The sequence below is a fragment of the Drosophila gunungcola genome, unplaced genomic scaffold, assembly GCF_025200985.1.
Source record: "Drosophila gunungcola strain Sukarami unplaced genomic scaffold, Dgunungcola_SK_2 000066F, whole genome shotgun sequence".
NCBI lineage: Eukaryota > Metazoa > Arthropoda > Insecta > Diptera > Drosophilidae > Drosophila > Drosophila gunungcola.
In genome coordinates, this window is record NW_026453229.1 from 110420 (window position 1) to 126028 (window position 15609).

Genomic DNA, 15609 nt, shown 5'->3' on the forward strand with positions numbered 1-15609 from the left:
GCAGAACCCACCCACTACCAACCACCACTCCCCCTTTTGCGATGCTCATTAGCGTGAAATTGTAATTTAATTTCCTCCAATAAGCCCTTAAGTGTTTCCCTTATCTTTTCAATCGACTTGCCCCACGGCTTTCGCTTAATACTTTTGATTAATTGATTGATTAAATGAGTGACGAGTATCGGCAAAAAGGACACGCAGCCACAGGACCTCCGATTTGCGGTCAGGTCGAGTCGCTTCGATACCAGTAATTACTATTTAGACGACGGCCCACTTTGGTTAATACTGTGCTGTAGTTAAAATGGCAGTTCTTCTCGAATTTGCTGGTGTAATGGTCCTGCAATTGGGCGATTGTCCTTCACGCCACGCCCACTCACAGCCCACTCGGTGTGTCCTTAATGAAATGCAAAATGGTGTGAAAATATGCAAACTGCGTGCGCGTTGTCAAAAACTGTGAGCACGTCCTGTCGTCCTGTATCCCATATTCCATATCCCAGTATCCCATATCCCATATCCCAGTATCCTCCCACTCGAAAAGCAGCATTACCATTTCCACCTGTCTTTCGCAAAAGGTCGTTAGCATTCAACTAGCATTTGGCGAGTGGGCGGACCCACCACCCTCGATTGGCCCTCGTCCTGCCAGGCAGACATTGCCATTAAGACTTAATTAAAAAATAATATTTTTGCATTTTATTATTTCCGCCTTTTTATGGTAAACATCCAGAGAATCATGGGGCATTTAAGACAATAGATAAAATACAGGAAATGCAATCTATTAATCTGATTAATAACAAAGATAAACTATTACTTGCTGACTTGCTTTTATTTCAATTTGTTGTATAATTACAAACTAACAATACACACATTTCAAAGTGTTTAAGTATGGGTACGATAAATTTAAAATTAAATTTATTTAAATTGGTTTTAATATTCCAAAATGCAGTGATTTAAACAAATTTGCACATCATGTTAATAAACCCAAACTTAAAGCACAAACTAAACAAACACAAGGCTTATTTTCATTTATTTTACTTTCATTTATAAACATACACAACCTGAGAACAAACATATTCAAGTTTATGCACCATGGATTTATAAACCTAAGTTTAAAGCATGAACAAATCTTTAACAGGGCATGTTCTATTCGAATATGCTACATAACTATTTGACTACGTTTTTATTTAAATTATTAAGAGCTTATATTAAAATTAAATGCATATACCTATAATATCGTAATAAACGTATTAAAGTATTAGTACTACATATTTCAAGGCATACAAAATACCAAAACAGCGTGTTTCTCATTCGTATATTCCATCGGTACTTTCTTTTTTGTGCCTGGCATGTAGATGACTGCAAAAGTGGGCAACTGTCGCAGAAATTTGACGACGAAAGAGACTATTTCATATGAAAATGGCAAGGATGTGCGGAGGAGGGTACCCACTATGTGCACACATACATGTAGTGGATAATGTCATGCTTATGATGACTGTAGTTGTTCCGTCTGCGGCAGTCACTAAACTTGCCGTGTCATCAGCATGTCATTCATTTGCATACCAGCAAAAGTTGGCAACGGCACAGAGCACCTATCCCAAGTTGAGAAAATGATGTGCCAAAAAAAAAACCAAAAAAAAATGGGAGCGAATAGTTCGGCACATATTCGGATGATATTCATGAATACAAATGAAAAACGGCTGCCGTCTTTTTTCAGCCATGTTGCGCCTTTAATTGCTCCACTGCCATTACATTTTGATAAGCCTCGCTGGAAGTTGGCTTGCGAAAAGCCCAATGAACTCTATAAATGGACCAAATAGCTGCATAAACTGAAGGACCACTCGAATATCGACAGCCATCTGTTGAGTCCTTGTTGATTCGTTGCAGTTGATGGCTTATTTCAGGGCGATTAATGTATTTAGTGGCAGCGAGTACGCAATAATCACCGCTTGTGTTAATGCGCTTGTGATACACTTAATCGCATCCGCAGGCAATGCGACACTTATAGAAAAAAAGTTAAGTTTAAAATAAATTTCTTACATGGTGTTATTATTTAAATTGATTGGTTATTAATAATTATATTATTATTATTATTATATATAATAATTATAAAAGCACAAATTTTAAAAATTTTCTGACACGTTGCTACAAGTTTATTCTGAACTGTATCTTTTTTGTTTCAAACTTTTTTGATTCTTTAATTGTCGTAAAAATCTTTTTCCCTTTTGCTATATGAAACTACAAATCCTTGAGTAGCTCTCAAAAAATTTTACCATCTTACCTTATGATAGGAAAATTGTGAAGTACCCAAAAAAGTACCCAACGTTTTTCTGAGTGCATAACCTGGCCTGCAGTTCGTCCTTTGCTCCTTGGGCGTTTGTGGAAATGGGAAACGGTAAACGGATGCAGCCACGTGTGATGGCGGAGGTGCAACTTAAAAGTGCAATCGATCGAAGGAATGTCAATTATAGAATGCCCCAGTTGGGCAGTAATTTGCATTGCCGGCCAAAAGTGAAAGCTGCAGCTTTAAGTAGTGGCAACCGGATGGGGCATCAATTTGGGTGTGCGAAAGTAGCAGTTGCCATTTGGTCGGAAACTTTTCAAGGACCAAATAGTTGGTACACATATGCCAAACTCTTCAATTCTCTGTGGCAAATGAGTGCTTCTACTTAGATGGCCATGCCACGTGTTTGCTTGTGAAACTATTTTGGAATTGCTCATAAGCACTGTTGCCCAGAGGACATGTTGCCCCTTCTCTTTCAGATCTTTAAAGGCATTCTTCTTGTTCTTAGGTAATCGACTGTATCCCAGGCCCATCCATCCAACTGTCGACTGGCATTATATCTGTGGAGCATATGGCTCCTTTTCACCATGCATTTCGTGAATCGCTAATTGCCGTTCCTCATTTCCCGTGCATCAATTTTCGCACAGACACAGACAACCTTAGGCAAATTTGAATTTCTCGCTTCGCGGAAACGGAAAACCGAAAACGGAAACCGGCGGTAGTCGCGCAAAATAATGGCCAAAGAGCATGTGGATTTTGGCAATCGCAATGGCAATCGCATATATTCGCCTCGCACATCTTGAATTTGAATGCCCGCACCATTTGTGCTGGGAATTTATGAGTTCTAGGTCATTTCAACTAGGGCTTTGATGTCGCAAAACGGCTTCCCATTCGGCATTACGGCTGATGAATACACGAGCGCAGTCAGCGCAGGTCTGATCTAGGTCTGGCCCCCATTCATCGACCCGTGACTTTTATTGTTCTTGCTTCTCCGGTAAGTCTTCAGAAGGTGCAAAATGCTGGCAGCGTTTTCCACGTCGACTGGCGCGGCCAGGGGAGCTTAAAGTGGGTAAATAGCCCAGTGTCGACAAGTTTAGTGAGTTACGTGGGTGGGTAGTGGACTACTACAAGTACCATCAATGCCCAGGTTTTTCACTTATACCTATATACCATACATATAGACAACTTTCCCCGTAAACTTTGCTCTTTTGCCATGCAGCTGGCACAAGTTTTGTGCAGCACCCGTGCCATTTATGCGATCCCGGCCATAAAAAACTCTTCACTTGGTAACGCCCCAAGTGGCAACATGTTGCGGCATCATGTTTCCGCAGGACTGTGTTACCGTTTTTACAACAAATTGGATCGAAATCAGCATTGGCAACTAGCAGGAGCATTACGGTCCTTGAGACAAACAGAAATCATAACCCCTACTTCTTACCGACATTTTGCATACCCTTACTTTCGCGTCGACCAACAAACAAATAGACAAACAATGATATAAATAAAGAAACACACACAAACGAACAATCAACGGCATGCAAAAGTAAAACACTTTAAATAAATGGAAACGGCTGATGGGGGGTGTGCTTTGTTCAGCACAGAAATAATTAAATCAAAAATGTGCTTTTCATTTCGGGGCTCGATCCATTAAAATAGTTTTATGGGGTGGCGGCGTGGGCGTCATGACCTCAGCTCCCTCGTGATTGCTTCGATTGCTTGTTAATCATTCGCATGTTGGTCAACAATGTATGTTTGTCCATAAAGGACGAAAAGGACGAGGCGCGTGAAACGTCGCCTGCCAGCCGTAAAGCGATTTTTATCGCCCAGCTAAGCAGGAGCCTTGGCGGACCTATGCAAAGTACACACAGAAAAAAAATAGTTCCTTCAAATACTGTTTTTTTTTTAAATACTTGAGAACGTTTTCTTCTCTTGTTGATAAGCGAAGGCTTCTTTTTAATAGCCTTTAATGAGACCTAAATGAGGTTTTATGACAGAGGGTTTACCAATGGAAACGAAAAAAAGGGCCTAAAATTGGTTTTAAAACTGTACATTTTTATACGATTTTTAAATTAAAACCAATTTTTCAATTTCCGTGGGGCCGGAAAAACCGGTCAAAAAGTAGTCATAAATTTAAGTTTTAAAGCTATAAAATTTCATAGAGTATCTCAATTAAAAATCTACTTTTTGTACAGTGGGGACGAGAAAACGAACCAAAAGGTCTAGGTTTAAAAACAGTAAATTTCCCAATTTAATGAGTTAAAACCTATTTTTAGCTTATCATGAAGACGAGAAATGAGTCTTAAACTTTTGCAAAGAAATTTTTTTTATTTTGATATTTATTTGTTAACATTTAATATTTAGCTTTTTATTTCTTTTTTTTTTTTGTTATTATATTCATAACCTCCTTAATCACTTTTACCAAACCATTTTAATATGACTTTACGAGTTAAGACTTACTTGCAATTACCGCATAAACAAATTTTAAACAAAATTAATAATAACTTAAGTTGCCATTTTTCTCTGGGTGCTTGGGGTGGATGATATCCTCCTTTCATCAAGGGGGCCCCCAGTTGGGCGACATCCAACGACAAATGTCTTTCATTTACGCGTAATAAAAGGAAATCTCCGTTGAACAATGGCCGCCGGGCGGCTTTAGCAGTGCCAGAAAAGTGGGTGTACATGGGTGTAGACGGGTGTACCATGTACCACCATAGCCCACCCATAACTTGTTGTTCTGCCCGTATACTTTGCGGCTGCCTCAAGTGTGTTTTACATTATTTTTGTATTTAATTTGCAGCACAACCTACCCCAGGGACCTGCCTGCCTTGCCTTCTATTTTCCCGCTGCAAAGAGACTGGAGTGTGGCTCTTAATGGCATAAAAGTATAAGCCATACATGTTGATTACAAGGCGAAAGCGCTTAAATATGCATGAGCCCAGGCCGAAAGCGCATTGAATTTGAAACGCATAGAATGTCTTTGAGGATGCGAAAGGGAGTGTGCTGGATCCTGGGGGCAGGATCTAATCCCCAGAAGTTTTCGAGTGTCTGTAAGTGGAGCAGAGCGGTTGACAACGCGGCTTTGTGAGGGCAAAGTGAATAAGTTAAATACATTTCCACTCAAGACGGATACTCATTCGATGGCGGCACATACCAACCAATATACCGCGGCCACAAGCCACAAGCCACAAGCCACTCACTCAAGGCCCTCAATGTTTAGCCGGATGCCACTTCCGCAGATTAATTAGGAAATTAAGTGCAAGGCAAACGCAGCACTTGAGCATACGAGAGCATGGAATCTTGTGACATTTTCAGACTTAATCGATGGGGAGAGTGTTAAATTATTATTACAAACTGAGTGTAACGAGGTAAAATAATTTAAAGAGTGAAAAAATGTGTCCCTAAGTCTGGGTAACTGGACGGTTGATGTTTTCCGCTCTAATGGACATTTATGTCCTTATTCGTGAGCGCCCCCATTAATACTCATTGCCAGTGGGTGCTGTAGTTGGCTCAAGGCCTGCCCCCCATCCTCCGGATGGACATCCTTTGTGTGCCTGTCAGTCAGCATGTCGTAACTACTTGCCAGCCACACACATGCGCGCACATGTCCTTCTGCTCCTTCGACTGCTCCTCCCCTCAAGCAGTTGGAATAAAATGCAGCATTAATTTTCCCACGAGGGGATCCGATTTCCCCACTCTCTAATGGGCATTGGGCCGCAAAAGGCATTTAACAGCTTTGCATGCAGAAACACGCGCTGCATCCACAGGATGTGCAGGATCCTTCACTCCCCATCGAGCAAAGTGCCAGCAAACAGTTCTAAATTTATCTGTATTTGATTAGCCAGCCCGCAAGTTGGGGCCACGAACAGAAGGCGCTGAAGTCATAAATATTCATGGACCAGTTGCATTGCACTGCGAAAAAATGCAACTCGACGTCTAGTTGACAAAGTTTTATTGTATCACAAAATTTGCAAAAGTTTGAAAATCTTTTGACGTGTCCAACGATGTATGATTTTTTTAATTTATGACCATAACTTCCCAGTGGGTTGATATTGAAACGAATTTTTTAAGGAATGTTTTTGAGTTTCTCGACATAAAAAAAGAACAGATTTCTTCAGTTCCTCAGAGTTTTTTTTTGTTCTAACTTGGTGAATAAGAAAGATTTTTCTAATAACAAATTTTTGTATTTTATCCTTGAAATGAGAGATTTGTTTTTGTGTAACTGGAATAGCATCTATTTGTGCCACACAATATTTTTTTTAAATATAAATAAATATAATCTAAAATCAAATTAAAAAGCTTTACATCATATTAAAGTGCTGAAAATGAACTGGTTCAAACTAATAGGTAATATCATCAGGTGCATTTCTTTTCTTTTCATGGCAAATATGTACTTCCAGTTGGCTGAGCCAGTGGCAATTTAGCGCTTGGGACTTCATAACTAAATTTAAGCATATTCTAGTATAGGTTGCTATTGCTGACTTTTAAGAAATGTATAAAAATGTAAGAAATCTGATAAAAAACTAAGAATAAACTGGTTAAACATGAAGTAGTACCATCAGGTTTATCATTTCATTACGTGGAAAAATAGGAACATTTGCGTTGCTCAAACGGAAATTTGACGACGTTTAGAAGTGCATTCGTTGAATAGAAAGTAAATCCCCCTTCTCCTCCTAACCTTCTGACCCCCTGAAATGTAGTACGGCTTACCACTCAGCCGCCCCATTTAAAATCCTGCTTTGGTGTCGGATTTTTCAGTGTGGCGCCTCCAAAGTCTTACAGTGTCCATCGTGCAGCTCGTCTTTCGTTGCCAAGGGGCTCCGATTTAATTTGATTTCGGCTCGCTTCTAATGAGCCCATTTGGCATATGGATGCCTCTTGAAGCTTGCCACGGGTATCAGCCGTAATTTGTTTTGTCCCCAGCTTTCGGTCCTCCTACTCCGCACATTACTCCATGCCCGGCTAAAAATACTTTCGCCCCAGTTTGCTGCGAGGGAAAAAAGTTTTGGCATTCAGACTTTTATATCTCGTCCATAAATCACGGCCAAGTTGAAAAACGCCATCGCCCCACCAATCGCCCAGCCTCGCGGCTTTCCATATCAATTGACCGTGAAGTCTGGGATTTAATCAAATTGACGAGGACGAGCACGTCACAAGCCTCAATTGCTACACTTCAAACAAGATCTTCGATTGAATGTGCGCCGCGTATTGATTTGGCGAGTTCAATTGGACGGGATTCTGAACCGATTCAGTGGTTTTCCATCTTCTGCTCTCGCCATAAGCTGCAACCGATGTGCAACGTTTGCAGGACATGCATCGTCCTTGGCAGTTGTGCCACCCTGAAAAAAGAGGGGGCAATGCGAGCTAAGTATTTTATAACAAAACTTTCTTCTTTGTTTTTTCCAACCCATTGGTTTTTTGTGTGTTTGCATTTTTTTCAAGTTCTAGAAATTGATTTTCATTTAAAAACAATATAAAATGATATATTTTATATATATATCTAGCAATATAACATGATATTTTTAAACAATCACTTACTAATTTTTTAACAATTAATGAAATTAAATTGAGAAATTTGAAAAAAATTATAAAAAATTATTAAATATATTAAATAAGGAGACTCACAAGAAATTCAAAATCGAAAACATGTTGTCATAAAATTACTCATACGACATGTATAACAGTAAGAACATTGTACAAAAGAAATCGAACTCCCATATCTATCACTGTCAATAAGTTTTTGATGTGGTTTAAATTTTAAATAAAAGTCGTAATTCACCTGGATGAAAATAAATTATTTTATGGGAGGTAACAGTGCGTATGTGTAATAAAGTAAGGCCAATGTTCAGGCGCTTAAAATAATTTTTTGCAAAAAAAATGTTCCGGTTAGCTTTGAATAAAAAGCGTTGAAGAGTAAGGACCTCAACATATCCATTCAAATTTGTACCGCTCTAATTTAAACATTTTTAAAATGGAGACCATTTAAAACAGGACATTTTCCGGTTTCCGAAAAGGGACAAAGGGGCATCACTTGCCTGCTAATGTTATTGCCGTACCCGAACTGTCGTTGCTGCGACTACGAAAATCCGTCATATGCCTGGTAAAAATGTGAAAATATAACGGAAGAGCTGATATCACTTGGCAGGATGGTGGCATGGCTAGATGGCTGGATGGCTGGATGGCAGGATGGCAGGGGAACAGGACTTTGAGAAGGACGTGGCTGGAACAGAAGGGGCTGAACTGGCAACACGGAAAAGCGAGCCAGAGTAAAGTTTTTCAAAAGAGGCGAGCGAAACGCAAACAGAAAGATACAAACAAAAAAATAACAAAAAAAAGAAGCCTCAAAGAGATGTAGTCATAAATTTGGCGCCTCATTTTTGTCCTTTTTCAACACCCGCTTACATACAAAAAATGTGGCAAAATCAAAGCAAAGCGAAGCGAGAGGCAAGGAATCCAAGAAAATCCACGCAAATCTAGTGGAAAATTAAAATTTTTCCAATTTATGCGAGCGTCAGAAGAGGAAGCGTTGAGAAGTGACAGCAAAAGGCATATATATATATATGTATGGTAGTATATAGAATACTAGTAGACGACACGAAGGCGCCTCAGAATGGCTAAAACTCTTCCGTTTTGGCCGAAAAGATTCGCGGCAAATTCGCACGAACGCAGCGGAAATGACTTTACCTTTGAGCCTGGACGGAAATGAAGCTTTTAGTCTGGATATGCATGCAACTACTGTTGAGTTTTAGCTTTTGGCCCTTATATGTTGCAACTCGCAAGTTGCAGAGCGACAAAAGTCCATTAAAAACTGTCATAGCTTTTTCACCTCTTTTATTTTTTGTGGTTTAGTAACCAGCTTATCCCTTGGCCAAAAATCAACACTCCGACCACCATTTGGGTATTACCAGCTCAGCGACTACGCTGATTGAAGCGAATGTGCGACATCTTGTTGGCAATGTAATTAGCCATTGGATGTTGAATGTTGGATGTAGCTGAGCCATTTGCTGGGAGGATCAGTGGGATGCCAAAAACGTCGGCGATTTAACTCTTAATGCGTTTGTCAATGGCCAAAAACTTTACCGTTTTCCGTTTTCCTTTGCAATTTGCTCCGAATCACCACCATGACAAGTCCACTCTCAGCCAGCTAAGCGGATTAGATGCTGGCCAAATCCGAGACAGATGTCGTCGACTGGATCCCGAACCCATTCCCATTCCCATTCCCGTGCCCATTCCCATTCCTGTGCCCATTCCCATTCCCATTCCCACTTTCACCAACTCACCCGCCGTGTTCTATTTAATTATGCTTGTTGTGCCAATGAAATTGAATTTGTTAAGCCAAGTCGAAGTTTGCTGTCAAACTTTGTTGCTTTCGCCCAGTCATCGCTGTGCAAACTTACAAGGCTGTTCGCTGTTCAGTCATTTATGGCTGGTTCCTCATCATTCTCCACTTGTAATATCCTTCCATTTCAAGTAGTTATACACGCAATGGTTGTTTTCCTTGAGGGGCTAAAGGTGGGCTTTACAGTTGGAGCGGCTTTGTGGCAATTTTGTTTTCCTCGCTGGCATTGGAATGGCACCCAAACTGGGCCAGCACATGTCCAAAAACTGCGAGTTGTGCAAGTTTTCTAATTTGAAATGCAAACAACAGCGAGGCTGCGCATTTTGGCACTGCCAATGGGTTTTCGTTTCCGGTAGAACACCACTTTAAATAGTTTGTTTCAGCATATGCCCAACTTAAAGAAGAAGTTAATATGTAGCAATCATAGCTAATAGAAACATAAAGTCTTGTATACCTACAAATATCTACAAGTTCTCTCATTATTAAAAAAAAAAAACCCTGACTTAAATAACTATTAACTTCTTGTGTCTTCACCTAAGATGCCGAGTTTTGTGATATGGATATATGGATATGGGCCAACAGCGCCGCTCAATTACACTTAAATTGGCTCCCCTGCCGAAGTTTCAACTCCTGTCTAACAACGCCAACTCCCTGACAGGATCAAATTGTGTCCGTGGTCCGTCGGGCCATCGAAGATACGCAACAGAAAACGATTACGATTACGAATACGAATATGCTAAGTGTATGCAAAGAGCAGTGACAGGCAGATACGGAATTGTTTTCGTGGGAGGATGCTGCAGGTTTGGGGCCACACTGGGCACAAGCCCGAGTAAATGTGAAAAATATATGGTCGTTGTTTTGCAGTCTTGATTTCTAGGGGTACATCAACTTTTTGAGTGGTAATAGTAAACTAATAAGCCAAAATATGGTGGAAATATTTGAATGCAGACTAGGTTACTTTTCTGGATTTTCGGATATTTTTAAAGGGTTACATCATAAAAATTACAAAAAATGCAGATGTTTAGATAATATAGTCACAAGACTTTAAAGATGTACCACATCCAAATCGGATGTCTGTAGGAAAGGTTATGGACTTAAAACAGAAGGTTTTTGGTCACTTTTCTGCAAGGACGATTTTTTTTTGAGATTAAGAAATCACATCATAAAAATTTCAAAAAAATCGGCCCGAAATTACAAACCAAGTTTTAAATGCAGATTTGTAAAGCACTAAGGCAGAAGACTTTTAAGATATTCCACTGCGAAATTGCATGCTTGAAAGTAAAGTTATGGATTTAGAATTTGTAGGTTTTTGGTTACCTTTCTGCAAAGTTTTTTTCGGCAATTAATTAAGGAGTTATATCGTAAAAACAAAAACTCAAAATTTCAAAACAAAATTTAAATGCAGATTGTTAGACGCTTAAGCCACAAGACTTTCAAGATATAGCGCTTTGAAATCGGAACCCTGAAAAAAAAGTATTAAATATAAAATTATAGGTTTAGGTATACCGAAAATTATAATTTATGTACGGAATGTTTGGTTATGCAGAAAAAGGTTCTTTGCTGTTGGGTTCTTGGGTGGCCCAAGAAAGTGGCAAGTCAGCCCAATGTGCACTGCACGCCGTTGGGGAATTCGGGCGGATGGGGCACCCTTGGTCCGCCAAACAGCCAGACCCGGGATGTCCAGGCCCAGACACTCGTCTGCTCGCCGACACACAAATCGGGGGAGCTGCGGGAGCTGCTTCGAGCTTAATTTGAATTGCAAAGCGATGCCAGATGAAAATGCTACAAAAAACCAAGGCCGAAATCGCCTTCTCCATATGTTTTTGCCATGTGACTAGGTGGCTGCACATGCCATTGGCATTTTAACGGCTTGACGCTTAAATATTTAATATGCTGCCCAATTTTTGAAATTGGGAGACCGCTCCTCTAAATACGTAAGCCCAAAAATGCGGTCACGGCTCTGATACACAGCGATTGGGGGCATGTGCCTGAAGTGGAGCCTTTGGGTCTGTGAACCTTGGTGGTTCTTGGGATCACTGAACTGTCTGCCATGTACCCACGCCGGCCATGTGGCGCCCTCGGGGACTCCAGGTCCGACCGCAGGCGCAATCGAGTGAAAACAAAATGGAAATCCCCGATTGTTAAATACCCTTTATTTAGTTAAGAAATTTCAAAATAAATATGCCACCAGAAAAGGTGGCGCCATCTGCCGAACTGGGTCATCACTACAAGGTAAGAAAGAGCAGGAGCAGCACCCCCGCCCACGAAGCAACTCTATAGGGTTGTCCTATCAGCTCTCTCTCTCCCCTGTCACAGTAATAGCAATTGTTTTACTTTTGCATATTTGACAAACGACTGGCAAAAATAACGTCCTCAAAAGAGATGAGCTCTGGCGTTGAGAGCACCTTATATATAGTTGCATCATGAGAGCGAGCAGCATTACCGTCCCTCGCTTACAGTTCTTTCGCTCTTTTCCGCTCTCTCAACTATATGAACTGTGATTTTCAAAATCTGCTTATAGCTACTAAAAAAAAATTGGTTGATTTGTATACCCTCCTACTTTTCATGTAACTGGTATAATAATGATTGCTGGAGAATGGCTTTAAGGAACAGAAACCTCCGAAATCCATTGCCTGCGGCAGATCGCCTATAGTTGTCTCTGGGGATCCTTCAGCAATTAAACTTTTGTGGTCTTCATACCCATTCCAGCATATGTATGTACATATGTATGTATGTGGCGTTTATTCAACATATCAGCATGCAACAAAATTTCTGCAAACAAACTTTGTTTAGCCGACGAGCCAAAAGTTCAAGGGGCACTCGTCACGTGGTTTTGGGGCAAATTTACATGAGGGTACACAAGATTAATGAGTCATGAAGCTGCCATGCGGAGCGGTGGCTCAGAAACACACACACACACACACACACACACACACACACACACACACACACATAACTAGATTGCCAAATGGAATTGTTGCGTGTCCATGGGTCGGTCAGTGGGCCTCCGTGCCCAGAAATACAAATATACCATCATTGGAGGCGATTTGAGTAATGCTTTGCGGACGCGCCCGCTCCCCTGACCCACACTTTGAACTCCGGACTTGGCATTCCGGATTCCGACTCGGTGCCCCAGTCATGAACTTCAATGCACTCGAAGTAATGCCCAGCACTTGGCGGATAGCCGTCATACAAGTCATCACAGAGCGAAGTCCTGATGGACACCACATCATCATGTTGTGTGAGAGCTTTAAAGTTGAGCAATTTCATTTGATCTATATTCTTCAAAAGCAGAACTAGGGCTTCCTTCCTGGGCAATGCAATTATTCTAACAGGAATTTAATTAAACTTTAACAAATTACCGGCCCAGAAGGCTTCCCCGGCATTTGGCATTCGGCATTTGGCATTCGGCATTTGGCATTCGGCATTCGGCATTCGGCATCCGGCAGCCGGAATTTATCTTGACGGACGGGCATACATGCTCAGGGGAGAATGGGTAACTTGTCTGCTGTCTCTGCAATTAGCAAGGAAGTCAACAACTAATTAACTTTGTAAGGCAACCAGAAATCTCAGACTTTTGGTATCTCCGCGCAGAAGGCACTGGGATTGCCACTGAAACTGAAACTGAAACTGAAACTGAAACTGAAACTGAAACTGAAACTGAGCCGGTGACACGTGCCAATCGGATGTATAACTCGAAGGAAACCCCATAAGCCGCTTACCGATTTAATTATACGCACCGAAGCTAAGTCGGAATATGGATGCCGTAACCCACCCACCAGCAGGATGATCAATCGATGGCAGGAATCATGCAATGTCTGGCTGGTGTCAAAGTGCAAGGGTCGCGATGAAAATGTTGACACGAGGTTTCAGGCGACAGGATTGCAACCAAAGCGCAGCCAAGGTTACTCGAATGGGGACTAATTGGAATCGGAGGGGGACGGGGATGAGGTCAAAGCCACTAATTAGCTCAAAGGACACAATGCACAAAGTCAAATGTTAATTAATTAAAAGCCGATTGGTGGCGGGGGGCTCACTCGGCAAAACAATGTTTAAGGAAAACAACCTAAAAAGTGGCCTTACATGTCCTTAAGTCATTTTGCAGGTAATGTTTTTCTTAATATTTATGGCAGGCTCAACTATAGTCCATTATTTCTTAAATTAAGGAAGGATTTTTTTTTCTGTGCATTGATGTGTGAGTCCTGGCACCTACGAATATTGCCTATTATGCATTCAATTAACCGTAGACTGGGCTCTTTAGAATATTAAAAAATTTCCTACTTTGCAATAATAAAATTTGGTCCTAAAAAAGATTTAATTCCGCTACACGGCAGTTGTTCTTATGCCTGTTGTTTTGCGCTGTTGTGCAGCTCTGTTTAAACATTGATAAGCCGTCGTCGCAGGAGCTGTAGGCGTAGCCGGAAAACGAAGGAAATGGCGGCACTTGGTCAGACTTTTATTGCGCTCCTTATGTACAGACATAAATTTAATGTTGCCAAATATTGCACTTGAGTTTCCAGCCCCATTTCCCCATTGTTTGCCTTTGCGCGAAGGCTCCTGGTGCGCTTAACTTTGAAAGAGTATGCCGGATAATGATAAGGATAATGCAGATAACGATGGAGGTGGTGGGTGGTTCAAGAAGTGCTCCTTGTTTGTTCCAGCTCTGAGCTCTGAGCACTGAGCTCTGTGTGTTCGCCGGCCTTGATTGTCTTCGCCAGACACGCTTCGTGTTGGTGTCGAACGGCTTCATTTTTTGACGAGATAAAAACTTATGAATCGAATCTCAAACACATGCCGGAAGAGACTTGGAAATGATGCGTTAACGTGTCGACACAGAAGAAATTTTGGACTGCATTTTCAGGGATGTTAAGATGCTCTGCATGGATGTTGACTGTTTAAAACGATTTAAAAATCTCCCGGCAAGTCTCTTGTGCTGCCAGCACTCACACTAATCGCATTAGCGAGCAGGGTCCTCCAACGACGACTCTTCCTTGGCTCAGGATTATGAGGGGAGCTATGCGGGATTGGCAAACTCTAGCGCCATGGAATAAATAAATACACAGACACGGAGTACACACATATTTTACTACTTGTGGATTACACTTCAAGGTTTAATAAAACCACAGCAATTGCAATTATTATTATATTTATAAGCAATTTGTTCATGGTATTTTATACCCTCCCAGTCTCAGCTCATCTGCTATCATACTTTCCATAGTCTTACCGGTCGAGGACATCATTCAGCGGAGCTAACATTTTGTAGTACTTGTTGATTCACTTAAAATACAATATAAAACGATTGGGGTCACCAAATACAAATATAGTCTGTATACAAACAATTAGTTCCAGGAATATCGTACCTGTCGAGCTTTAGCTCATCTGCTATCATTACCGATTCTTTATTTAGTTATCTTCCCCAAGCCTCAGTGGTCAACCCCCTTATATTTTATTGCTTGTACTACTTTGAAAGCTGTTAAAAGCCGACTCGCCAATTACAATTATAGCTTGTTTAATAAACAATTTGTTAATTTTCTCAAAAATGTTCTTTAGTTTCCGTAGTTCAAGCAGCGCTAGTTGGGGTCACCAATTCAAAATTTAGTTATTCTCCCGAAACCTGTGCCGTTAAGCCCCTGATGCTGCGTTTCCTGGCAACCTAAACCTCGGTGATGGCACAGGTTGTTTACTGGCCATCCATACAACAATTTCATCAATCAAAATTAGAATCAAAGCACACTTAGATGACACGCGCAAATGGCTGTTGTTTGTTTGTTTGTTTTGGGCGTGGGCCTGAGCATGAGCATGAGCATGAGCCCGGGCTACTGCGGCGTCGATGGGCTTTTGATGAGCTGTCATTTCTCCGGTGACACCTGAGTGGGCCTTTGTCTTTGTGGTGCACCACCTTTCCCGCCTAGCCGGCACCTTTTTCCAGCCGTATCGAATCGAAAGATTCCTCTGGCCCTTCGGCCGCCATTCACGACCTCTGCTCGCATAAATTGCT